The 26,560-nt window shown below is 42.9% G+C and overlaps 1 pseudogene; it reads left to right on the top strand.

The window, feature by feature from the left end:
* Positions 1-9,517: 9,517 nt before the first annotated feature.
* LOC126506149 (40S ribosomal protein S19-like) lies at positions 9,518-13,367 on the top strand (annotated as a pseudogene).
* The last annotated feature ends 13,193 nt before the right edge of the window (positions 13,368-26,560 follow it).

Genomic DNA, 26,560 nt, shown 5'->3' with positions numbered 1-26,560 from the left:
TTATGTTGTAGTTGAAGAAGGTATGCAGTCAAATCAAAATTAGTAAGTAAAACATATGGCATGCATTAAATGCTATTATATGCTATATAACTGTTAGGGGAGATATTGGACAATAAGGGGGATGTGCCTGGATGCCTTTTATTTTAAGGCAGGCTTTTTTTTTTTTTTTTTTTTTTAAAAAGCTCAGACTGGCTTTATAGCCCTGGATGACTTTGAAATCCCGGAATCTGGAATCCTGGAAAGCTTGGAGTCCCCCTGCCTCAGCTTCCCATGCTGGACTTCCACACCCAGCTCCAATACATCAGTGATCCTCCTCCTCAGGGAAGGACAGAGCGCAGCTAGGAGAAAGCAGAGGGCTGTGTTTTCTACCATGCTACTTCATGCTCAAACCTCCCTCAGCAGCTCTGGGAACACCCCCCCCCCCCGCAACTCCTGATCATCACACATTCCCCACTAGTTCATAGGAAATAGTTACTGTATTGGTGTAGCATCCCTGTGAACAAATATGTATCTGTAAATGAACAGCTGACCTACTGCTAACTGTTGAGCAGGGCATTCGCCAAATCAGTGTGTGCATGGTTCACAGTCATAACACCATGTGTCTGTCTCTTGGCAGTTGGTCTCATTAGAATAAGGACATCATAAAAATCTATTTTTTCATGAGTATGGTGGACCTGTTATGTTCAGAAGATGCTATTTCATTTTGGCTCTCTCTGACTCTGTCTCTTAAAATCTTTCTGCCCCCTTTTCCATAGTGGTCCATTACCCTAGGAGTATGTGGTATATGTATGTGTATGTGTGTGTGTGTCTGTGAGATAGATGTTTGTTCTATTTGGGGCTGAGCATTCTATAGACACTCTGCACTTTTTCCAGCTGTGAGTTCCTGCATTAATTGTCACTCAATGAACAAAGAGACTTTGAATGAGTACTGAGAACTTTACTAATATATAGGAATTTAGGGAGTGCTTGTATGCTACGACTCTTTAGCGAAATAATAATAGTGGGTTCACTCCTGAGACCTAGGTCAACCATGTTTGAGTAGAGGACCCCGAGCCCAGGAGTAAAGGGACAGCATGAGTTAGAGTCCATGGGTTACTAGAAAAAAGAGGACATAGCTGGGTGGCAGTGGCACACGCCCTCAATCCCAGCACTTGCGGGCAGAGGCAGGCGGATTTCTGAGCTCAATACCAGCCTGGTCTACAGAGCGAGTTCCAGGCCAGCCAGGGCTATAGAGAGAATCCCTATCTTGAAAAAAAAAAAAAACAACCAAAAGCCAAATGAACCAACCAACCAAAACCAAACAAGCAACAAGAGGATACGAAATTGGGAGCACTCTAGAGAGGTGGGGAGCATCTGAAGGGAGTGAAGGGAAGGAGATGAATATGAATATGATCAGAATACATTGTATGAAATTCTCAAATAAGTAATACAAATATAATTTGAAACTATTTTTTCCTTTCTATGTTGTGTACTGAATTTCTTCATGTTTTAAACTAAAACATGAAAGTCTAAACTTGTTTTATTTCATGCTTGAAATGCTAGTGGATGTGGTGAGAAGCATGTGGAGGAACAGGGTAATCTGTAGAGGGAATTTAACGTGGTGCTGTCTGGAAGGCATTGCACGTCAGAGTTAGAGTTAATTATCAGAACTGTGCATTCTGAGTGTGAGGGGCACACACCTTTCAGCCTAGCCCTCAGGAGGCAGAGGCAGGAGAGCCTGAGTTAGTTCAAGGACAGCCTGGTCTCCAGTGTGAATTAAAAATCATCCAGGGCTACCCAGTGAGATCTGGCCTCAAAACAGAACAAAACCAACTCCAAATTAATTAATTAAGTTTGAAAAGGGCTTGAGAAACAGTTGGTAAAGTGCTTGCCTCGTTTGTGTGGGGCCCTGGGTTTGGCTCTCAGCATCTCAACAAACAGCAAACAAATGAAAAACAAAGCCATGGGACATTTCAAAGGTGTGATGTAGTTTGAGTGTAATTGGCCCCCATTATCTCATAGGAACTGCTACTATTAGGAGGTGTGGCTTTGTTGGAGTGGGTGTGGCCTTAGTGGAGGAAGTGTGTCACTGTAGGAGCAGGCTTTGACATTTCCTATGCCCAAGATACTGCCCAGTGTCACAGTCTACTACTTCCTGTTGCCTATCAAGATGTAGGCAGCACCATGTCAGCTTGCATGCCGCCGTGCTCCCCACTATGATGATAATGGACTGGACCTCTGGACTGTAAGCCACCACTTCAATGAAATGTTTCCTTTATAAGAGCTGCTGTGGTCGTGGCATCTCTGCAGCAGTGGGAGCCTGAGCTCAGACAGAACTTAAACGTCTTTGAGAATTTACCGCATTCACTTGCTAAATATTTTCTCTGAAGTAGGAGTAATCATGTTTCTTTTTAATCATCACTTGCCTTTCTTCTCTTGGTTGTCATTGTCCTTGCTTATGTTCCCAGCAGAAGTGCACAGCAGTTACACACACACACACACACACACGCGCGCACTCCCAGCCTACCAGCCTGTTTTACCCTAGAGTAGATGTCTTATAGATGTTCATATATGGATAATCAGCCTTTTCTGTCCCATTTATTGTTTGGTTTTTCTTTCATCACCTGAATTGGGCTGGTTTGGAGGAGCAGGTATTGGGTTATATGCGCTGCTAGGAGGCGGGGCCGTTGGCACTAACTTAGAAGGCAATTCTGCTCCAAGGCAGATCTGTTTCTGCACTTGCAGTGTTAAGCAGCTTCCTTTCTCAGCACTTCAAGGGCATAGTTAAGTACTTGGAGTAGTTATTATTATCAATATTTAACAAGATTTATATTTTCTTTGCAACCGCATAAATTTAAGGTTGCAGACAAGGTCTGAGATTTAGTGACAGAATTAATTCATTACTACGACATCCTGAGGGGTGCACTGGGGAGATGACTCTGTGGTAAAGCACGGGTTGGGCGAGCATAAGGCTCGTAGTTTAAATCCCCAGCACTCATGGAAAAGGTGTGTGTAAAGGTGTGGTGTGCAGCACTGCAGTCTATGACACACTTGAAAAGGTTAGTGAGCAAACGAGAGATCCTGATGGTTTCGTTAGAATTTTTAATAGATTGGGGCTGGAGAGATGGCTCAGTGGTTAAGAGCACTGTCTGCTCTTCCAGAGGTCCTGAGTTCAATTCCCAGCAACCACATGGTGGCTCCAAACCATCTGTAAAGAGATCTGGTGCCCTCCTCTGGCGTGTGGAGGCAGAAAGTTGTATACATAATAAATAAATCTTAGAAAAAAAGAATTTTTATTAGATTGATTCATTTTATTTTATGTCTGAGTGTGTGGCTTGCATGCACACCACACGCATGTCTGGTGTTCACAGAGTTCAGAAGAGGACATCACATCCCTTGAACTGGAGTTAGTGGTGGTTGTGAGCCCAGGTCTTCTGCAAGACCAGCAAGTGCTTTTAACCACTGAGCAATATCTGCAGTCACAAGGCCTGATTCTTCTTAGTAGGAGATGCCATGGGACACACATTATAGTTTTGTTTTTTAGGACCACAGTTAATTTACTTTTTACGTGTAACACAAGGTGTAGACGTTGGTTTCTTTCCTTTCTCCCTCCTTTCCTCCCTCCCTTCTTCCCTTTTTCCATCTCCTTCTCCCCCTCCTCCCCCCCCTCCTCCTCCTTTTTAGACAGGGTCTCTCTACACAGTCCTGACTATCCTGGAACTCACTGTGTTGGTAATGAAGACCTTGAACTCCTGAGTCTTCCAAAAGCAGGAATTGCAGGCATATGCCATCACATCTGGCTTTGTATTTTAATGGTCTATGTCCTGGGAGATTTGCTTGGTTTTATCTTCTGATATGTCCTTTAAATTATACAGACATACATACATGCATACATACACACACACTAATGACACTCTTATTTACTGGTGTTTATTCTCTACAATATCTTCACCCTGTTTATCGAGTCAACATTTTCTAGAGATTGTCTGAGAATATTATCTTCAAATTTATGTAAATGCCCCACGTTATCATTGTTTCTTGGGTGTTTCTTTTTTCCTGCTAGGTCGTGTATATCTTTTTGTAAAAAGATCTTGTATATTTTGACAGTTCTAGTAAAGGGCTGTTGTTTTGGAAGAGTGAAACCAGGGGCGCTGGGCATGAGAGTTTTTGTAATTGATATCCCTGCCCATTGTTTCATGGATGGTGCACTAGCTACTAATCTTAAGGATCCCTTGTTACCAGGCCAAAGAAGACTTTAATTACCTCATTATCTTACTTTCCCCTAGCACTATTAGCGAAGATATTGATAGTTATCATCCTATTATCTATCTATCTATCTATCTATCTATCTATCTATCTATCTATCTCTACCTATCTAGTGTGTTGGGTTCAGTGCTTGGTTTTAGACAGTATGCTACCAAAGATGGAGCAAGGCTTGTATCAACTAGGCTGAGCCATTGTTTTCTATGATAGCCTAGTGCTAAATTTAGGTTTTGTAGATTATATATTCATCTTTAAAAGATAAACAAATGGAGCAGTGCCTTGGGCTGGGGTGGTAGCTCAGTGACAGAGTGTCGGTGTGGCATGCCTGAGCACCACAAAATCAAACGGGAGAAAATAAAACAGAATGCCCACCTCTCAAATATATGAAAACTTACAAGAGTAGATGCTGGGCTGCAGCTTACAACCTATGCATTGATTCATTTTTACTCTTGATTAGAGTTTCGGCTTGACTCTGTAAATTGGATTGGGTCTTTCTCCATAGTTTGCCTCCTTCCTGGCTTCCTCCTTTGCTTTATGTCCTGAGTTGCAGTCTTTTGTTTCTCAGTCACTGGTCTCCATCTGCCTTCTGACTTGCACATGTTGGTTAAACATTTACGTCCTTTGTGGTGCCTTTCCCACCCCTTTGACGATCTTCCCAGCACCCATGCCTTCTCTATGCTAACACCTCCAGTTTTAGCCAGAGGGCTGTATCTTGTTCAGGAGACTATTCTATCCGCCCACAGGACATGTTTCTGGAGCCTGAGAACGAGGCTTTAAGCAAAGCTAGTGGGACTCGGTAAGCAGCGGCTTCTTCACCTCTGTTTGAGCAGTGCTAACAGCATTAGGTCCAGATGCCTACGGGGATATTCTTTGCTAAGGAACCTTTATTGACAGTCTTTATCTCATTTTCTTCTTTCTGCCTGTGTTTCCAGGGGTCAACTCTCACATAAATTGCTTCTATTCAAGACCCCTTATCTCAGAGTCCTTCTTCCGGAGACCTCAAATGAAGATACCTTGGATTAAATCTTTTCTTTATTATCATTTTAATGAAATTTCAGGTAGAAAAAAATCATAAATTTAAGAACTTTTGTTATGTGGTCTCTGAATCCTCTTAACCAATAGCATTGTATTGGGCAGTTACTATGGGCCCGTGGGGGACAGAATAGTGAGTTAGATACAGATGTTGCGTGCCAGAAGTTTGTGTGCCTGGTAGAGACTGTGCCAGTGGCTTCACAGGTCCAAGAAATTATTTGCAGACCGTGACTTCAGTCAGAGTTGGCTGTTGACAAGGGCAAAGGAGTAGATTTGAAAACAAAATTATGGGGCTAAAAACACTTTTAGAAAATGGCTGAACACAGACCTTTCTGACCCAGGAGGGGTGACTGATTCTAGAGAAGCCTCTATCCCACAGAGGAAGGCTCTGTGAAACAAGCTGAAGGCAGTATTAAAGCCCAGATATACACGCAGGACAAATTAACATTGTAGGAGCTGCTCATATGAAAACGGAAGGAGATTAGTGATAAATAAGTCACGCAGTTAGGGTTGGATCTGACAGGAAGCAGACACTCACTCTGAGTGTCTTCGAAGGGCCAATGCTGTGCTGAATGCTTTCTTCTTTGGGAAGAGGCTTTTGCAAGCGGGGTGAATTTCGTTTATTCTGGTGACCTGGGGATGGACCATGGGGTTGGGAGTCAAAGGACTTTGAGAAATGCCCAGGGAAAAGCTGTTACCAGGAGGAAACAAACTCCTACAAGTTTGGAGCGTGGGAAAAGCAGGAAGAATTCAAAGGAAGAGCTGAGGAGGTGGCTTGATGAGGGAGCAGAGCGCTTGTTGCACAAGCGTGAGAGACAGAGTTGGGATCCCATTAGCCAAGCTTCTAGGAACTTCTTAAAGTATAAGTAATGCCTGAGAAGGCAAAGAAGAGAAAATCCTACACCCGGACCAGTTAGAATCACACACCTGAAATCTCAACACCTGGGAGGTGATGGCGGGAGGACCGAGGGATTCAAGGGTCAGTGCCATACTTGGTTCTTGGACAGGCCTTGCACAGGCAATCACAACTGCACAAATGTTTCTTCACCATCTGGACAGCACTGTCTTGAAGCACTCTTCCCTATACCTGGTTCTTATAGTTTTTCTGCACCCTCTTCCTTAACATCCCTTGAGCTCTGTAGGGAGGGATATGAGCTACAGCTGTGAGAATTTGTACACCTTGCTTGTCTACTGCAAAGCAAAACCTCTCTGGTGAGACAAACCCTAAATGTTAAGCATTTGCTTCACGCTGTCTCTTCAAGGCCATCTCCTTCTGTCTGTGCCGTCTGCAACAGGTACAAAGATATGACGTTCTTCTAGTCTTCCGCCGTCTGCTTACCTGCTTCAGAGCTCCTCTTCTGTGGCCATCCAGCAACACAGAAGTGACTTCATGGGAATTCTGCTTTCTTAGGATTTAGCAATAGGAACCACTCAAAAGACTCTGCATGCTTTACCCTCAGTCTCGCAGTTTCACACACTCTTCAAACCAAGACGCCGCTGCTCATGGTCTGGGGTAATATAATCAGGCTTCTGTTGTTTGGCTGCCATTTGATATTTCTGATTAGAACTTAGGCAAAAGCTTCTAATTTCAGACAGGAGGTTTTTCTGAGAAAATTCTGAGGCTGCCGTATAAACCATGGAGCTACAGTTAAGAAAGTAGCTATACTTTTGTGTTCTAGATGCAGTTGTAGGAAAAAATGGTCAGCCTGCCATCATGGTGGAGGCCAGGGTTGTTGGAATACCTGTGTAATCATGACCCTATGCAAACGTACCCATTTCCAGGTCACATAAACGTGAGGCTAGGGAGCCAGAGTGGGACTTTATGGAATCACTTCCCACCATCGCAGCCAGTGAACACCCTGCACAGTAGATCGAGCTGGATCAGTGTGATGCGGTAGATGGAAGAGTAGTCTCTAGAGCCTGCGATCTCTCTGGGTTCATGCGCAGCTGTTTATGTAATTGTGGTCACGTTTCTGAAGCTCCTTTTCCATTAATCTCTTTTTCCACATTGAAAGAAAAATAACAGCAGTGTCTATTCTATAGAACTGAGGGGCTTGGGATGCCTTAAGTAGTACACAGAGGTAAGATATTGTTATTTATTTCTTTTGGAGCTTGACAAATTATTTCTTATGTTTATTCCAAAACCTTTTCTCAGCTCTAGTCAAATCTATTGTCATTCCAACTTTCGATTGCACCCTTCTGCTTCTCCGTTGTGTTCTGTAGTGTTTCAAGCTAATGTAGTAATTGGATTTGACCTTGTTCAAATACATGTGCCCATTTGAGAGTGGTTTTAAAAACCTAAGTGTGTTCTCACAAAGATCTTAATGAAAGGCTGTTACAGATGATAAAAACACCATCGCCCAACATGATTTATTTTCAAGATGAGACTGGAATCCGGGGGGTCGTGCTGTTCTGCATGACTGCTTAAAATGATTGCTTAGCATGATTGTAAGCAAAATAAAAGATTCTGGTCTAACTGTGCTGGAGTTAACCTTCTGTTCACAAAATCAGTCACATGACGTTTGCAAACTAAATGCATTTTCATTAGCATTGACTGCATGGCTCTACAAAGTGTTGCCTGAATCGTGTGGGCTTTTGGTGTTACAAGTAGGCTCCAGATGACAGCCACATGTGTCTTTATCCTAATTTAATACTAACTGTGTTAGTTACTGTTCTATTGCTGTGAAGAGACACCATGACCAAGAGAAAAACATCTAATAGGGGGGCTGGTTTGCAGTTTCAGAGGCTTAGTGCTGGGATTAAAGGTGTGCGCCACCAACGCCTGGCTTGGGACCGGGTTTCTGAAACCTCTAAACCAGCCCCCCAGCAACACTCTTTCTCCAAAAAGCCCTTCTAATCTTTCTTAATCCTTCTAACCCTATCAATCACTTCCACTCCCTGGTGACCATGGGAAAGCAAGTCTATGGGAAGCCATTCTCATTCAGATCATGACCCTAGTATTGGGGTTCCTCGTGTCCCTTTGAAATTCTTGTAAGTTGGAGTGCTCATCATCAGGCCTTGAATGCCTGCACTTCTGCCTCCTTCAGGATCTCACAGCCCAGACACTGACTTCAGAGCTGTCTGCTGTCTCATTACCTGGGTACCATTCCCGCCTCATTGTCATGCACCTGATGTGGATTACATGCTATTTAAAGATAGGACTGTTTTCCCCCCTTTTTTTAACATTTGAATAATGCATCAATGCGAAAAGCAACACCTTCTCCATTAATGAGTTTTAGATGCCAAGTTAAAGCCCCAGAATTTATGACTAAAATCATTACCTTAAAATTTCTAAGGTCATATCTGTTTTTGGTAAGAAAAAGATTTTAAATTCATTTAGTCTCTTTTTGGTGACAAGCATAAATTGTTCTTTTAGACTCTTACAATAGCTGGTAGAGGTAGGAATTCTTTTCATTTTGCCAAGAAAGCTGCCAGTTGAAGAGACAGATGCTCTGCAAAGGCCTGCAGAAGGAGCCTGGATGAAGGGTGCTTACAAAGCATGCGTGGGGCCCTGGGTCCAACCCCCAGCACTACATAAACTGACATGGTAGCACATGTGTGTAATCTCAACACTTGAGAAGTGGAGGTGCAAGGATCAGTAGATGAAGAACATGTTTGAGGACATAGCAAGTTGGAGGCCAACCTGGGCTACATAAGGCCACCTCTAAAAGACAAAAAGTCAGAAAATTGCTAAGTGAAAAGCCGAGTCAATGCTTGATCATAGATTGGACACCAAAGAGAGTCCATTCTTTCTGCTCTCTTTCCTGGAGTGAAGGGCAGAGAAACGTATGCACTAAATGTCAGGTCTGGCCATCTGGGAGGAGAGTCTGTCTAGTTCTAATATACAGTGATCCACCTTTCCTGAACAAATATTAATACCAGTTCAATCCCCCTCCACAGCATTCACATCCTCATAAAATAAAGGGGTATGGATATATTTCCTTAGCAGTTGTGGTGGTTTTTAAAGAAAATGGGCCCCATAGGGAGTGGCACTATTTGGAGGTGTGGTGATTTGAATGTAGTTGGCCCCCATAATCTCATAGGGAGTGGCATTATTAGGAGGTGTGGCTTTTGGACTGGGTAAGGCCTTGTTGGAGGAGGTGTGTCACTGTGGGAGGGCTTTGAGGTCTCCTATGCTTAGGATACTGTCCGGTGTCTCAGTCAACTTCCTGTTGCCTCTGAGTCAAGATGCAGGGTTTTCAGCTCCAGCACCACGTCTGCCTGCACACTGCCATCCTCTGTCATGACGGTAAGAGACTACATTTCTGAAATAGTAGGCCACCCTCAGGCATTTTCCTTAGAAGAGTTGTGATGGTCATGGAGTCTCTTCAAAGCAATAGAAACCCTGACTAAGACAGAAGGTGTGGCTTTTGTTGGAGTGGGTGTGGTCTTTCTGGAGTGGGCATGGCTTTGTTGGAGGAAGTGTGTCACTGGGGTTGGACTTTAAGGTCTCAGTACTCAAGCCAGGCAGGTCTCGTGTGTCTCATCCACTTCCTATTGCCTGCCGGTCCGGATGTAGAACTCTGTTACCTCTTCAGCACCATGTCTACCTGCATGCCATCATGCTTCCCACCATGACATCGTGGACTAAACCTCTGAACTGTAAGCCAGGTCCAGTCGAATGTTTTCCTTTATAAGAGTTGCTGTGGCCATGGTGTCTCTTCACAGCAATAGAAACCCTAGGATGGCAGAAATCCCCACACTTTGTGGTGAGGTACTGGCTGTGCAGTGGCTGCCATCTGCACATCAAGAGCTGTTTGAGCTGAGGGGAGGCTCCCAGTCAGTGAGAGCTAAATTGTCTGCACTAGTCTCCTGCTGGGATCTGGCTAAGCATTTTCAGGAGGGATTATCCTTTGGCCTCATTTCAGCAGGTTTCAGTATCAGCGAATGTAAGAACATTCAGATGGAAGTAGAGGAGTCTCCTTCATGAGAGAGAATCTGAAAGGCCGGGGCTGCTTAGTGAACCCATGAATGGGTAAGTGGAGCAAAACTTCAGGAGACCACAGACAGACTTTTGCCATGAACAACAACTTATACATAAAAGCGCCCGTTCTCTCATTCTTAATGGCTTCTAGGTTGTTTGAAGAGCCTGAGACCTCTAGGGGTCAAATGTGAAGAAGTTAATCTGTCTGTAGAATCCTCACTGCTGTGTCCAAACCTTTGGACAGCACCTGCGGGTACTTGAGAATACCATTTGCTCCTTCCTCGGCCCAGGAGATCACTTCGGCAGAAGGTTAGAGTGGCTAATTAGAATGCAATTCTCCTGAACGGAGAGTAATTCCAGCTTCCACAGAAGCAGGGTTAGGGTTGGTGTTTAGGGTTGTGGAGCTTTTCGTGTTCTCTGTATATCACACTGCAGCTGATATCAAATGTGTACTTGGAGTGTTTTGATGTGGAAGGTTGAAATATCTTCCCTAACAAGAATGTTCAACAGGTAAATATATGCAATTTTGGTTAATAGTCTGTCTTTAAACAAAACAAAACAAAACAAAATGACAACAACAAAATACTTGCCTGGTGGCGCACGCCTTTAATCCCAGCACTTGGGAGGCAGAGGCAGGGGAATCTCTTGAGTTCAAGGCCAGCCTGGTCTACAAAGTGAGTTCCAGGACAGCCAGAAGTGTTACACAGAGACAGCCTGTCTTAAAGAGACAAACAAACACTCCAAACAAAAAATCTCATGAATACAGATTTTATTTAACTGATCAGTTTATTTATAGTATATGCATGTGTTCGTGTGGACATGTGTGTATATATATGTGCTTGCCAAAAGGTTCACCCTGGAGTGTCTTCCTTTCACTCTTCATTTATTTTCTGAGACAAGGCCTCTCCCTGGACCTGGGTTTCTTTGACCTGACTGCCTGTGAACCCCAGGGATCCGTTTGCTATGTCTTGCTGGGGTTACAGCTGTGGCTGCTAAGCCTACCATTTTAAAGGTGGGTCCTGCTCATATGGCATGCGCTTTACAAGCAGAGACATCTCCTGAACTCTGAGGACAGCATATAATCCTAGATTCGGTCTCAGTTCTCTAATGGCATTTTATCTCTTTCTCAATCAAGATGTCTGAGACAGTTCTTAAAATTCGACTTAAAACTGAGTTGTAAACTTTTTATGTGACTTTCAGGTAACTAAATGAAAATAGTAGTGGATAGGTATCACAATACATAATGAGACAGAACGATTATGATATTGATAGTTAAATGGCCTTGGTTGTATTACTATAAATATAGCATTGTGTTTTATTGTTTCCGAGGTCACTACTGCCTTATCTATAAAAGGACTTTTAAATTTAAGGAGAGCTTGTGAAATCATGCTTTCAGTTATTTAGTTAGCCTTATAGAAGGTTACTTTAAAGTATTAATTCAACCATTATGAACAAGTTTTCTTGGCTATCACTTTGTAAAAAATTTTCTAGACATTATTAAAGAGAGAATCCAAACATAGAGCATTTCACACTTTTTGTATCAGAGAAGGAAAGACAAGTAAAATAATTCTGAACAGAGACTTTCTGAATAAGATACCTTGTAGTCTAGGGGAGTGTGTGTACGTGTGTGTGTGTGCATGTGTGTGTCTCTGTGTACATGTGTGTGGGTCTCTGTGTGTGCATATGTTTGCATCTATGTGTGTGCATGTGCATGGGTCTCTGTGTGTGTGCACGTACATGTGTCTGTGTGCACTACATGTGTGTGCATGTGCATGTGGGTGTCTGTGTGCATGTGTTTCTGTGTGTGTCTGAGGCCTCTGCAACTACTGAGCTACACCCCTAGTCCTTTTACTCACTTAGAAACATTCATAATGCTCATTTCCTAGGTGTCGGGCTGCCTGCCTATAATCCTCGCCCTCGGGAAGCTGAGACAGGAGGATTGTGAGAAAAGAGAAACCAACCAATCAACACACACACACACACACACACATACACACACACTCACATCCCCATGCACACTTATCTTCCCATCATGTCCTTATACCTTCCTTCATTTTTACAATAAAAGTATCGTATCAGGATGGCACTTGGTCAGAACTCCTGCAACTATAAGTAAAATCTCTCCTGTTATTTATTCTGACACAAATCATGTGACAGTTATTAGCCAGTACCCAAAGTTATAACAATAATAAACAATAAATTTAGAAAAGCCTGTTAGCAGAAAAATGAAAAGCCAAAATGTTGTTTACTCTGTTGAATGTACCAAAACTTCCTCTGGGTACACTGGTGATGAGCCAGCAAGGAGTGGGGGTGGGGGTGGAATTCACAACACAACACAAACGGTTCCACTTTAAAGCATTTGAAAATATTAAAAATTGAAATGAATGTGTTTTCACATGTGGAGGTCAGAGGACACCCGCAGAGATGACTTCCTCCTCTTCCTCCTGCTGCCATGTGGGTCCTCGGAATTGAATTCAGGTTATTAAGTTTGGTAGCAGGTTCCCTTACTCATTGAGCCATGGTGCCAGCCTTGTCTTTGCTTTGACTTTAGATAGCATTTTGTTGTAGTTGTTTACTTTGAGACAGGCTATCACTACGTAGCACCCTTGGCCTGAAATGTGATTGATTGGTAAAGCAAGCTGACCTTGAACTCCCAGAAATCTGCCTGTGTCTGCCTCCCATGCTGGGATTAAAGATGTGAGCTACCAGGCTTCCCCCTGGCTGGCAGTTCAACGCTTGGAGTTACTGTAAAGGACATTAACCAGCAGGAGTCCCTCAGAGCTTGGGCAGCCTTCCTCACAAAGTCCGGGAAACTGAGAGCCCCTGAATGGGTGGACACAGTCAAGCCAGACAAACATAAAGAGCTTGCCCCTTGTGACGAGAAACGATTCTACCCTTGGCGCCCACAGAACGGTACCTGCACCTCCGCGATGGTTCCAGGGTTGGCTCCACGACCAAGACCTACGGAGGATGACAGAAAAATGGTGTCAGATCCGGCCATTTCAGCAGAGGCTCCAAGAGTGTGTCCCACTGGGTGCTTCCTCCAAGTCCTGGAGGCACTGAAATGGTGGGAAAAGACCAAGACAGTAGCCACAATCTAACACCTCAGGGACAGAGAGATCTGGACAGAATCGCCAGAGAGGCAGCAGCCGCCAATGAGAAGCACTAGAACAGAGGATGCTGGGTTAATACATACAGTGCCTCATCCATTAAAAACATGTGTGCTGCTTCGAATTTATTCAGACAATGATTGCTGGATTCTTCAAGGTTTCCTCAGTGTAAGAGAAAACGCGGGCATGATCTGATGGCTGCCTACTTGGCACACGGTGTTTCCAAATAAGAAGCATGGCACTCCATGCCCCAGAACACTGAATTCTGAAGAAGTGTGGGAAGCCAGCAGCTGGCCTGTGGAGGAGTCTGCACTCTCCTTGTCTTCCTCCACAGAGATCTTGGCCGTGTCAGCACTCACCCTCGAGTCTGAGGAGAAGTGCTAACCAATCTCAGCCAATAGATTCCCGCTAGATAAGTGGTTGCTCATTTGCAAGAAAGCAGATGCTGTTCCCTGAACACCTGTCTCTGCAGTGGCTCATCTCCACCCTCTGCACTGACCCATGGGTGTTGCTCTCTTGTTGGGGGACACCTCAGTTACAAGGACACCTCAGTGTCAAGTCCACTGAGAAATCAATGATCAAAGTCAGTACTGAAATATTGAGCAAGCACTGTGTAGTATCCACTGGTGCTCGAGACAGTAGTACAGACTACCTGGATCTGTCTCCACAGTGCTCAGACCTTCTCCTGGGATAAGGCAGACAATGACAGTGTTTGGAAATCAGTGCGTACCAAGTATGCCAGTTATAATTAAATGCATTGAAAATAATACAGTAGGAAAAGAGCAATTTGAACAATTTGTCTGTGCACGGCTCACTTATAATAAAAATATTTCTATTCTTGCCTTTCTTTTGCCAAGAGATCTACTAATAATAACCTCTGAAAGTATGCTGTGAAATCCATGTATAATCACACATAATTGATCTACCCACTTTTTTATATTACAAAGGACACATTATGAGTCGCTTAATTTGGACCATGCAGAGAAAAGCCTTCAGATAGAAGTGATCCGCAGAAACTGAGACTGATATCTGTGCGGTTGGAGGCCACCACTGAACAGCTAGCGGAGCTTGGCGCTGGCCCAGAGATACACATGCGGGCATCTTGGAGAGAGTGGTTTCTAATCAGAGGGAGTTCTAGCCCCGTTAGAATTTGAACATCAAAGATAGCTAACTAAGAATGAGTACATAACTTGTCAGCTTAATTTATATGTTGGTTACTGCACACGAGCCATGCATATGAAGTGGAATTAGAGTAGAAAAAAGATGTCAGCTTGCTTGTTGATATAATAGATGGCCAATAAACATTTCCTTCAGGGCCCTGTCTGAGTGGAACAGAGATGCCTGTCTCTTGAGGCCCTTGCTCAGTCTTAGGCACAAGAAAGTGGAGACCAAATCCACCACAGACACAGTTTTGTGCACAAAGAGAAACTAGCTAAAAATCTGTAGAAGTTAGCTTGTAGGAAATCTGCTTTTAAAACTATAATGAGCTTATTATAGCATTTCACTTTTTATACAGTCCAATTTAATTGCTCATTTAGGATAGTCACAGACTGAGCCAACCATCAATACCATATTGCCTAACCTGGGGGGCAGGTTTGCTTATTTTTGTCTGTATAGATGGGTGTACTTTGAACATTACATTGACTTTACATAGCTATTTAGTATTCTACTGTGCAGAAATACAGCAGAGTTTGTTTATGTATCAGTTGATTGCAGGAAGTTGTTTCCACAGTTTGACTATTATGAATAATGTTTTTATGAAGAAATTTGCACATGTTCTCCCTTGGCTACATTATTTCATGACTTTTGGGTATATGCTAAAAACAAGAATCACTGGCTCTTATGGCCACTCTATATTTGCTTAAGAAAATATTTATTACTTTATGTGTATGAGGGTTTTGCCACTGTATGTGTATGTATCATATGTGTGCAGTGCTCTTTGAAAGAAGGCATTGATAGCCTGCAACCGGAGTTAACAACAGTCATGAGCAGCCATCATGGAAACCGAGCTCAGTCTTCTGCCATAGCAGCCAATGCTTTAAACCGCCGAACCACCTCAGCCTCTATTCTACTTTGTTGTTATTTTAAGACAGGATGTCCCTATGTGTTTCTGACTGTCCTGGAATTCACCACGTAGATCAGGCTGGCCTTGAACTCACAGAGATCTGTCTCTGCCTCACAAGTGCTGGGATTAAAGATGTGCACCACCACATCTGGCTTGTATTTACTTTTTTTTTTTGAGGACCTGACAAACTGTTTTCCAAAATGGCTGGACCATGCTATATCCCCACCCCCCCCAAGCAATGTACAAGGGTGTTAGTCTCTCCATGCCTCTGACCACTGTATGTATATCTACCATGCCACAGAGGTCCAAGGAGGGTGTTGTATGCCCTGCAACTGAAGTTACTGATCTTGTAAGCTGCCCTGTGGGTGCTATGAGCTGAATTTGGGTCTTCTATAAGAGCGGCAAATGCTCTTAACTACTAAGAATCTTCCCAGATTTATGGCATGTCCTGATGATTTATGAAGTTCACTGGTGTTTGTTGTAATCTCTCTGTCTCTCTCTCTCTCTCTCTCTCTCTCTCTCTCTCTCTCTCTCTCTCTCTCTCTCTCTCTCTCTCTCTCTCTCTCTCTCTCCCCTCTCTTGTTTGTTTAGACTGTGCAAGGGCTTGCCAGTGTTCAGTGAAAAGGTGTTCAGAACTGTAATAACCTCTTGCTGGCTTGTCCCTTTAGTCATTATGAAGAGACCTTCTCTATTTCTTTTGACGATTTTTGGGTTGTTATCTGTTTTGTCAGATATTAGAACAGACACATCTAATTGATTTCTAGTTCCTTTTACCCCAGTTGCTTTTTTTTTTTTTATCAGCCCTTTACTCCAAGATTGTATCTGTCTTTGTTGGAGAGGTGTTTTACTGGAGGCAACAAATTGATAGAACTGCTTTCAAAATCTAACTTGCTGGTCTGTATTTCTTGAGTACTGAACTGAGGGCATATTCAAAAATATTTCTGATAGGTAAGCATTAATTTCCATAATTTTGTAGTATATGTTGTTTTTCTCTTCTTTTACTACCCTTCTAGCATGATTTGCTCTTTAGTTTAGCATCATGGATATGTTCAGCCTTCTCTTAAGTACAGAGGCTCCCTTCAAATATTTTCTGCAGTGTTTACCTAGTGATCAAGAATTCCTTTAATTTGTATTTATCATGGAATGTTTTCCATTGTCCTTAAAATTACAATGGATAGTCTGGCTGGCTATGATAATATGGGTTGGCATTTATTATCTTTTATAGTCAGGGATATATAATTTCATGCTATCCTTGTTTTGAGGGGTTCCTGTTGAGAAATAAGATGCAATTCTGGTAGTATGCCTTGTGTGTGTGGCTCAGCACCTCTCTCTAACAGCTTTCAAACTTTTTCATTGTTCTTTTTTCTTAGTGTTTTAGCTAACTATGACACAGGGATTTATTTTTGTGTGTGTGTGTGTGACTTGCCTAGTGTTTGAAATGCCTCTTGGATCAGGGTGGTCATCTCTTCCCCTAGATTTGGGGACTCATCTGATTTTATTGGATATTGCATATGTCTTTAGCCCAAAGTTCGTCCTTGATGTGTGACAAAGCTTTCCTCAGGGAGATGCCACATATACCTACTCACCCCAGGTTGGGAGTCCATGATAGACTGAAGTATAGAAACCACCAAAGTCCAGCTTGGCGAACCAGTGAGTTTTATTGGTATTACTTACAGGAACATGGGGTAGGGGTCACTCACAGAAGCAGAAATAATTCAAAGACAGCTGTGTCACCAGAGTCTACCCAAGCATGGGTGCCAGTTCACAAAGCTAGAAACCTAGCCCAGCCTGCAGGCTTGTCACTGGGTTGGAGAGTGTCCTTTCCAAGGGTCTCAGTTGGTCTAAACCTCCTTAAGGCATCTCAGCTGGTGCTGCCTTTTTCCTCAGGCAGTTCTGGCACTGGAGTCTTCTGTGCATCTTGGCTGGCCTGACTATGTAGCCTGGTTCCCTAAGTGTGAGTCTCAGCAGCAGTTTATTTATGCTGGGAGGGAGGCACTTAGTGAATCTGCTCAGTTTCAGGGACTTCCTGAAGCTCTTTTGAGTTGTTTACCTTCCTGCATAGGGAGCTTCCCTGAGGGATTGAATGTTTCAATCCTGGAGGAAGCTGTTAAATAACATGCCCCTCCTGCCATATCTGTGCTTCGTAGATTTGATCTTTGCTGGTATACCATGGAGCTCATAGTTCTGCTCATACTTAGCTGTCATTGCCACTGTCTGACTATTCTAATTTATTTGTCTTGTTTTCCATCCCCAATGTTCAGTCTTTCACCTGATCCTCTCTCTTGGCAAGGCTTTCCAGGCTTACTGAGCTTTTCTTTTCTAGAATTTCAATTTGACTTTTTCAATATTTTTTATCTTATATTGAATTATTCTTTAATATCCTGTGTTGATTTCTTTATTTCATTCAGCTGTTTATGTGTATTCACTGCCGGGATACCTCTTCCCTTAGACCTGCAATACTTCCCATAAGGGAAACCTATCCCCTCAGAGCTGTAATAAACACCCATGCTCAGAGATCCAGATACAACTCCTGCATCACTCAGAGTAGAGAAACTGTCTGCAGAAGCAATTGCAGCTATTAGTTGGAGATTTTTATTAAAGACTTTTTAATATAGACACAAGGATTAGGAGAAAAAGAGGTGTCCAGAATAAAGTTGGATATATCCAGGTGTGTGTATAACTTCCTCAGGGGGAGCATAAACCACACTTTTACTACTAAAGGAGAAAAAAAAAATGGAGTCAGAACTAAAAGGACATTTGAGATGCCGATCACATAAACATTTTAGAAAAGTTTTCACGTTTCTTTCATTAGTAGTTTATATAATTTTTGATTACAATGAATGTTTTATTTTCTTACTGACCCTACCTAGCACATTGTGTGACTCCTAGTGGACAATCTGTGGATGGGTATTCCCTATTCATGAGCTGTGAGAGTATACTAATATGTAAGCCAAGTTCTAGCCTTCTCCTTCACTATATGATACTTGATTGAACTCAGGTCGTCAAGTTTGGTGGCAAATGACTCTACCCACTAAACCATCTTGTTGGCCCCAAGTTTTAGTAATCTAGATTGAAATATGGGTTCATAATGTTTTACTAATTAATCAAATATTGTATATTAAGTGATTAAGCAAAAACTAATAAACTAAGTTTCATTTTAAATGTAACAAAATACTTTTTAACCTTACTGAATTTCTAAGTAAACATTCTACGAGATCAGTACTAGGCCCAGACTGTGCACATGGAAGTGTAATGTGCCTGACCCGATCTCACAGCTACAGGTGACTGGAAGGGATACGAGTCTGTTGAAATGCCCATTTTTGTCAACGTGATATCCTGGCTATCTTGTGTCCTATTCACATGCAGAATGTGAACATTAACCTAACAGTACACAGAGAACTGGAGCTAACAGAATACAGAGAACTCTCAATACAGACACCAGGAACTGGACCTAACAGAACACAGAGAACTCTCAATGGAGACACCCAGGAACTGGGGCTGTATTGCAGAACCACAGGAGAGGCATGGCTGTGGAATCATTAGAGGTGAAGTTAAGCCATCATTTCCTGTTCCCACCTGTCTCACTGTCTTGTCTGCCTTTCCAGTTATGCTGTCTCCCCAACAGATAAGAAAACCCTCCTGATATGCAAGTGCTCTCTCCCTGTCTTCTCTTCCCATCCCCCTCCTCCCCTCCCTTCCTCTCCTTTCCCCTTCTTCCTCTTAAACTCTCACTTATGAATCTATAATAAGTATTTCTCTAGAATGAACAAATAAATAAAAAGTTCAGAAACCAATATATCATTAGTAGCATCTCTAGCTAATGTTCCCATGTCATTCAAATTATGGTAGACCTCAGGTGTTCCTGTTTTTCTGGAAAACACATGAGATTTATGAGAAAACACAATGAAATCTTTCTGAAAGCCATGTTTTTTATTCGTAACTTGGCTATGTCTATTTTCAGGCTGTTATCTATATGCCTATATTGGAATAGAAATTTTATATATCTATATTGTATATATATTGTATAATACATATTACATATCTATATTGAAAAGGAATTTTCAGAAATCTTAAATCTTTAGGCATTTATTCACAAATGTAAGAGCTATAGAGAGGTACCATTAACAAGAACTATCTACCCACTACCGTGGGACGGGTGTGGTGGAAAGTTACGGGTACCACAGCGTCCCAGAGCCTCAAGCAGAATGTTCTCTCAGGCTCGTGTGACTGTTGGCGGATGTCATCTTTTCTTCAGAACTGTAGAAACTCAGTGTCGGCAGATTAGTTAAGATAACCACTACAAACAAAGCTTTCTGAGCTCTAGAGTTAGAGAAAAGAATGAAAATGAAAAAGAAATCAGCCAGGAAATTTAATAAGGTCTACTTTTGAACATAGAAAATATTCCATTTTTAGCCAGTTGGTTGTGTTCCCTCTGATGGCATTGTGTCTCACAGAATGCCCACCCAAAAATCTTGTTCTTAACCTGCAAATGGTAAAATTTTTCTGTCATCTTGTCTTAAGGTACAATTTTAAGTGTTTTTATATAGCTAGTGACTTATTTCTGCTTTTTTATTGTAAAATTTGAAGTTCGTGAGTAAAGAATAGTGTTCGTTCATGTATTTCCCACTATCCACATTAACGCCAGTGGTGCCTCCACAGTGCCGCGTCTAAGAATGTGGCAGCCAATACAGACTAGAGACGCGGAGCCCACAGAGACATTGTGGATACAGACTAGAGACGCGGAGCCTACAGAGACATTGTGGATACAGACTAGAGACGCGGAGCCCACAGAGACATTGTGGGATGGGCTCCCGAGGCACAGTTAGTAGCCGAGGAAACAGGCATGAAGAAAGGCTTCATTCACGACAAGGACAGGACACATGTGCAGATCACCCTGCAGGATAGAGAAGACGTTCCCAATTGCATTAGCACAGGCTCTAACAGATTCTCTGAGGTCTTACTGAGGGACAGACCCTGAAGACACAGGGCAGTTGCATGACTGAAGAAAGAGCATCATGAAGGAAACCCTGTGTGAAGAAGGAGGATTAGAAGAGATCGCGATACAGCGTGAGGGACATTTGGGAACACTTCCGTTCATTTGGAAATGTCCCGTACGTGGTGCAATAGATAGCACTGTCAACTTGACGGCCTAGAGTCACTCGTGGAGAAGTCTCAGTGATACTGTCTACCTTGGGTTGGCATGTGGGCGTGGCGTCTCTGTGGAGATGGTCTTACTTCATGTAGGAAAACAGCCCAATGTGGGCAGCAGCACCCACAGGCAGCATGAATGGAGCAACTGAGCTGGCGCAAGCAAGCGAGCGAGCATGCATGCATTCATCTCTCTCTGCTCTTGACCATGGATGCGATGTGGCTAGCTGCTTGAAATTCCTGCTACGATGGGCTATAACCTGGAGTTGTAGGATGAAATAGTCCTTCTCCGGAGAGCCCTGATTGCTCTTTGGGCTGACGAGGGGGGGGGACTTGATTGGGGGAGGGGGAGGGAAAGGGGAGGCGGAGGTGGGGAAGAGACAGAAATATTTAATAAATAAAAAAAAAAGAAATACATCTAAAAAAAAAAAGAAATAGCCCTTCTCCTCCCCAGGTTACCTTTTGTCAGAGGATTTTCTCACAACAGCAGAAATGACACCAGAGCACCACGTGGTTTAAGAAAACAGACAGGAGCACTGTCGAGATTCTAACATTTCTGGGCACTTTACTGTATACTCTTTAGTATTCACCATAACTCTGTGAAGTAGAGTGCTGTCAAGTCTGAAGGACTGATTCCAGTCTGGTGCCGCACGGTGTGCTGTTCCCCAGGGGATATCCTTGCTCAACCTCTGAAAGTGGGTTGATATGGTCACGCACAGGTTAACAGGCACATGCAAATTGATTCTTTCTAACCGAATTTAAGGGAGTCTGATTATGGACCAAAGCATCCATTTACAAACTGTATGGGGAAATTAACTGCCAAGGAGACTAGAATGCTCCCGTCAGCTTGTCAGCACGTTCTGTTCCCTAGGGGAGGGAAAGCTTGGGGAAATGAAATTAAGGGCTGCAGGCTGCTAAGGGAGGAAGAATTAGAAGGAAGCGAGTTGGATGCTTTTAATAAGGAAATTACCATGCTGTGCTGAGCCTAATGTGCCGCTCCACCGCAGAAATATGCTTGCCTGCCCGAGGGATCCCAGCATTGTTTTCAGACATTCAAACTCTTCTCTCCTGGTACCACTCAGATTACGGCAGTTGTGAGCAAATCTGGAGGGCCAGAGACCTTGTACGAAACCATTGCTCTGGAGTGGGCTGTGCGTCTGATGGTGCTTCAGAGGAGGGGGCAGAGATGCTGCATTTGGAATGAACACAGGGCAGGGTTTGTAGCATAGCTTGGCAACACCAAACTAATGGAGGATTTACTGTGCTTGAGGAGCTAGTTAAGAACACTGCTGAGTTTCCAAATTTTGTTCCTACAGCCACCTTTTAGGGTTGTTAACAATGTTTCTCTTTTGTAGATGGCAAATGCAAACGCATGTCAATTAAAATAATGTGCCTAGAAAGTCTCCACAGACGGGGCATGGATCCCTCTGGGCTAACGTATTCGTGTTTGTACTCTCCATTCCTTCTTGAAATTAATTCTTACTCCAGTTGAGAGTGTCCTAGTGATGATTCATCTCTCTCTTTGCTTCCCCTGCCCTCTGTTGTTGATATTGATGGCCCTTGTATGCTTCCCTTCTCAGATGCGTGGTGGGTATTTCTTTCTCCGTCCTTGCTGTCTATGCTAGTCCAGTTGTGGGCCTCCACTCCAAGACCTAGTGAGTCTGCCTTCCTAGCAACCAGTCTCTCGTACCGAGAACACTGTTTTTATTGATGTAATAGTTTATCTAACGTAAGTTAGATTATTTTAACCCTTTAAGAAGCACATATTTTGAGTGTCTGTTAGTACACTCACAGTTTGCCGCTGTCACCAGCCTACAACTCCAGCTTATTCTCATGACCCTCAGAAAGCGCAGCTTTATCCATCCTGGTGATCTTTTCAAGACCGGTGAACTATCTTCTGTCTCTGTGAACTCATCTCTTCTGGAAATATAACGTAAATGGAACAACACACTCATCACCTCTTGTGTCTGCCTTTCTTCACTTGGTGTAGTTCATTCACAAGGCAGTGTGTGCTGGGACTTCATTCCCTTTCACGGCCAAATGACATCTATCATTTAACACTGGAGCGTGCAAGGTGCAGACCGACCTTTTGGGGGAACTGCTCAGAGTGCTTGGGACTTGCTATCATTATTACAAATGAGACTCTTTCCCTGACCATTTTATTTTTAATATTTTACTTATTTATTATCCTTGGGTATGTGTGCGAGTGTATGAACGCATGTGCCATGGCACTTGTGTAGAGGTCAAAGGCCAAGGTTCAGCAGTCAGTTCTTCCTGCTGTGGGTGGCAGGGACTAAATGTGGGGATGGGGTATGTGATGTGAAGTGAGTGTTTTTGCTCACCGAGCATCTCATGAGCCCTTGTACCACATTCAAACAAGACACCCCTTTTAAAGAACAGGAATTCCTAGAATTCCTGTGAGCCACATCTTTGAGAGCTTCCTGTTTTGCCAGTCTCAATTTCAGAGTGAAGGAACTGAGTGATATTTTCCACAGAGACATCTTATGATTTATGAATTTCTACTAAAGAAGAGATATTTTTGTTTTTAATTGCCACAATTGGTTTATATTAATAAAACGCTAGCAAAACAAGTCCAAGGCAAATAGCAAACACCAATTAACACTTTGACTTTAAAGCCCAGTAGTCTGGCTGTGCATGGTTTATTTATACGAGCTTGTAGGTAGCACATTCAGATAAGCCTACAGAAAGTGAAGTAAAAATAGCGAGTAAGCATGAAAACATTCACCTTCAAGAGCAGATAAAGCAGTAATTTAAATGATAGGCCATTTCTGGGCTATGAAACTAGGTTTCAGAAAGTTTATGAATGGATGTTTTGACGGCAGTAACAAAATCCTTGCAATCGTCTTAGTATCCAATAGCATGGGAATGGTTAAGTGCCATGTGCACTGAACTTATTTTACTTTTAATTATGTGTATATTTGTGTGTCTCTATATGATGTGCTTGAGAGTGTAGTGCCTGTGGAAGCCAGGAGAGGGCAGTAGATCCTGAGTAGACCTTACAGAAGCTGTGAGCCAGCAGATATGGTGCTGGGAACTGCACTTAGGTCCTCTGCAAGAGCAGGAACAATTTAAAATGGTAGAAATGTTGATGCTGTCGTGCTAAGTGGGGAAGGCAGCAGGTAAGACACATCTTGCAGCCCTCTAAGAACACACACAGGCACTCTGGATAGCAACCCTGTGTTATGGAAGGTGCTAGAATGTTGGTGGTGAGAACTGGCAAAGAGTATCAGATGGAAACTGTGTTACTTTCATAGCTTTTCTGAAATTATGTCAAAATAGAAAGTGAAAAGATACATACAGAAAAACATGCTCAAAGGCAAAAGAATCAAACTGTCAGCACTGGTTCCACAACCTACATGCATGAAAAAAAATCATAAATCACATTTTATATAATTAGTATATAACAATTAAAATAGAAAAAAAAACCTTCCTCATAGATTTGAAGGAAACACATGTACCCCCCCAAAAATTAGTAAAATCAAAAGCAAATGCCATCCACTCCAGTGAATGTGTCAATCAGCATGCAAGCATGACTTAAAATTCATGCCAGACAAAGTGTGTATGGGTGGAAGGCAGGGAAGTGCAAAGGTTGGGGCACACTCAGGGGTGCCATGTGAGACCTGAGAGGGCTGTGATGGGCTCTGTGGCCTGGCACTGACATTTCAGCTCCACAATAAAGAAAAGCTGCTCCTGCAAAGACAGGCGATGTCCAGAGTGTTTTCTTTGTGAATTCTCCGGGCTTTAGGAGGCATAGGCAAGTCATAGGAGGTGATGGGTGTCTTCCTAAGACGTCATTTCTCCATAAGTGACAGTCACTGGTGTGTGATAACCATTTCCATACTTGTTTTTATCGCAGACTCCTTTCTAAGCAACTCAAGTGTGCGGTGATTCAGTTCAGGCCTTCAGAAGAGACAGCCTCATACCTTAATGAGTGACTCAGGTAATCACCAGCTCCAGTTAAGCCTCTCGCCCCGAACCTTTGTGTTAAATATTTGTCTTAGTTCAATGTTACCTGAAGACAAGTGGAACCGTGAGTATGTACCTTGGTGTCACTTGGAGTGCCCCCAAATATCTGCAATGGTTCTGTCTTTCCTACCTGGTACCCCATGACGGGATGAGGATGTCTTCCCTCCTGCAACTGGGGCTCACTGCAGTGGCTCCTGGGAACAGACAAGCAGCAACTGTGGCTCATGAAGGAGTGTCCCCAGGTGGGCTGTACTCTCCTGAAACCACTCACTGCTGCCATGTCCCTCCCGACCCAGGCTGTTAGTGCTGGAACCAAAATCTCTTCTTTTTGCATTTTGCTGTAAGGTTCTTGTTTTAGCCGCCTTTCTCATGCTCATGTGTGTTCCTTAGAGATGCCCCATGCTTCAAAAGCTGTTTATTAGGAGAAGAACATATGGCTCCAACATTGCCCCAGTTCAAACTGTTTCTCCAGGATTAGATGCTAAATCCCTTGTAGGCATGGACCATGCCTGTCCATCATTACCCTCTTCCTACTTGGTCTTTGAGTTTTGAAACACCACTCAGATGGTAAGAAAATGAACGTAGCTTTCTCCAGGGGTCAGTGCTGTTCCTGAAGGGGAAACCTGTCCCGTGCTATGAAAACTCTGGCGTATACAGGAATGAAAGTGTAAAGAACTTAATGTATAGCCTAAAACCGAGAGCAGCTTTGGTCTCTGGCTGAGCTTATTAACATGATGCAGTGTTATTAAAAATAAGATCTAAAAGTTTGTCTAGCAAGCCTCTTAAAAAAAGAGAATGCATGAGTGTGGGTGATCTGTGTGTGCCCTTGAAGACCGTGGAGTCCCTGTGCTGTGTGGGTGTCAATGATTTGCTTCTCATCCTGGCTACGTATCACAGGGGACGCTGGGACAAATATGTCTACTGTGTGTGGATGCTGTTGACTCTACGTTGAATGAACAATTAACAGGGCCGTTTTTATGAGTAGATGAGTATTGTTAACATGCTTAGAGACAATTATTTTAGTGTTTTAAAAGAACTTGCTCATCAGTGGAAGGATCATAATCATTGTCTCACAGGCTGAAGCAATGACGATTGTAACCGTACACGATGAGCCCTATGTATGTGCTCAGTGAATGACAGGCTTCATTAGTACTCACACACTTTAGCCAGGGGTTACTGGGCTCGAGAGATGGCTCAGCAGTTAAGAGCAACCGGCTGCTCTCCTAAGGGACCCTGTGTTTGATTCTTAGCACCTGTATGGCAGTTCACAACTGTCTGTAACCCCCATTCCAGGGGATCCAACACATGCACAAAAATAAACATGTAAGCAAAATACCAATGCATATAAGTACAAATAAATAACTTATTTTTAAAAAGTGTGTTACCAATGTCTAAGAGCATTTTATAGTTTAGATCAGCTTATGTGGCCTGAAAACACAGTACCACTACCCCGTTCAAATTTGAGGGAAAAACAAAACAAAACAAAACAAAAAAAACTTCCTTCCACGGCAAAGCCAGCATGCAGTCAGCTCTGGATTCAGGACGTGACTACAACTGGATATCTTTTTAGGCCTTGTCCCTTGTATATTCAGTGCTCAGAAGACAACATAACTTTCACCATCATGAACAAATCTTTTATTTTCATTGTAGCATCTGCTTAAAGAAGAGAAAAAACGACTTCCCCCTAATTACTGCTTCTGTTAGCTCCTGATGAAGGTCAAGTAGTTTACATGCCTTTTGACTTGAAGTCGTTCCCTGATTTTCTTGTTAGCATTTATGAGTCATAGTCTTTGGGATTGGGTCATTACTCAACCTACTTAATGAAGACTTTGGTTTGATTTGATATTTCATTGTAGTGCTGGGGATCAAACTTGGGACTTTGTATACTCTGGGAAACTGATCTTTTACTGACCTGCCTTCCTAGCTCTTTATTTTTCTCTTTAAAAATCTCCTTTTGTGGGGAGCAGTTTTTTTTTAATATAATTTTTTATTGAAAAAAAATTTTTTCCGCCTCCCATTTCCCTCCCCGTCTCCCTTTTCCCCCCTCCTCCC

Source organism: Alexandromys fortis, unplaced genomic scaffold, assembly GCF_014885135.2.
Source record: "Alexandromys fortis isolate MF-2015 unplaced genomic scaffold, M_Fortis_MF-2015_v1.1 scaffold_68, whole genome shotgun sequence".
In the NCBI taxonomy this organism is placed as follows: Eukaryota; Metazoa; Chordata; class Mammalia; order Rodentia; family Cricetidae; genus Alexandromys; species Alexandromys fortis.
This window is presented reverse-complemented; position numbering and strand designations above follow the sequence as displayed.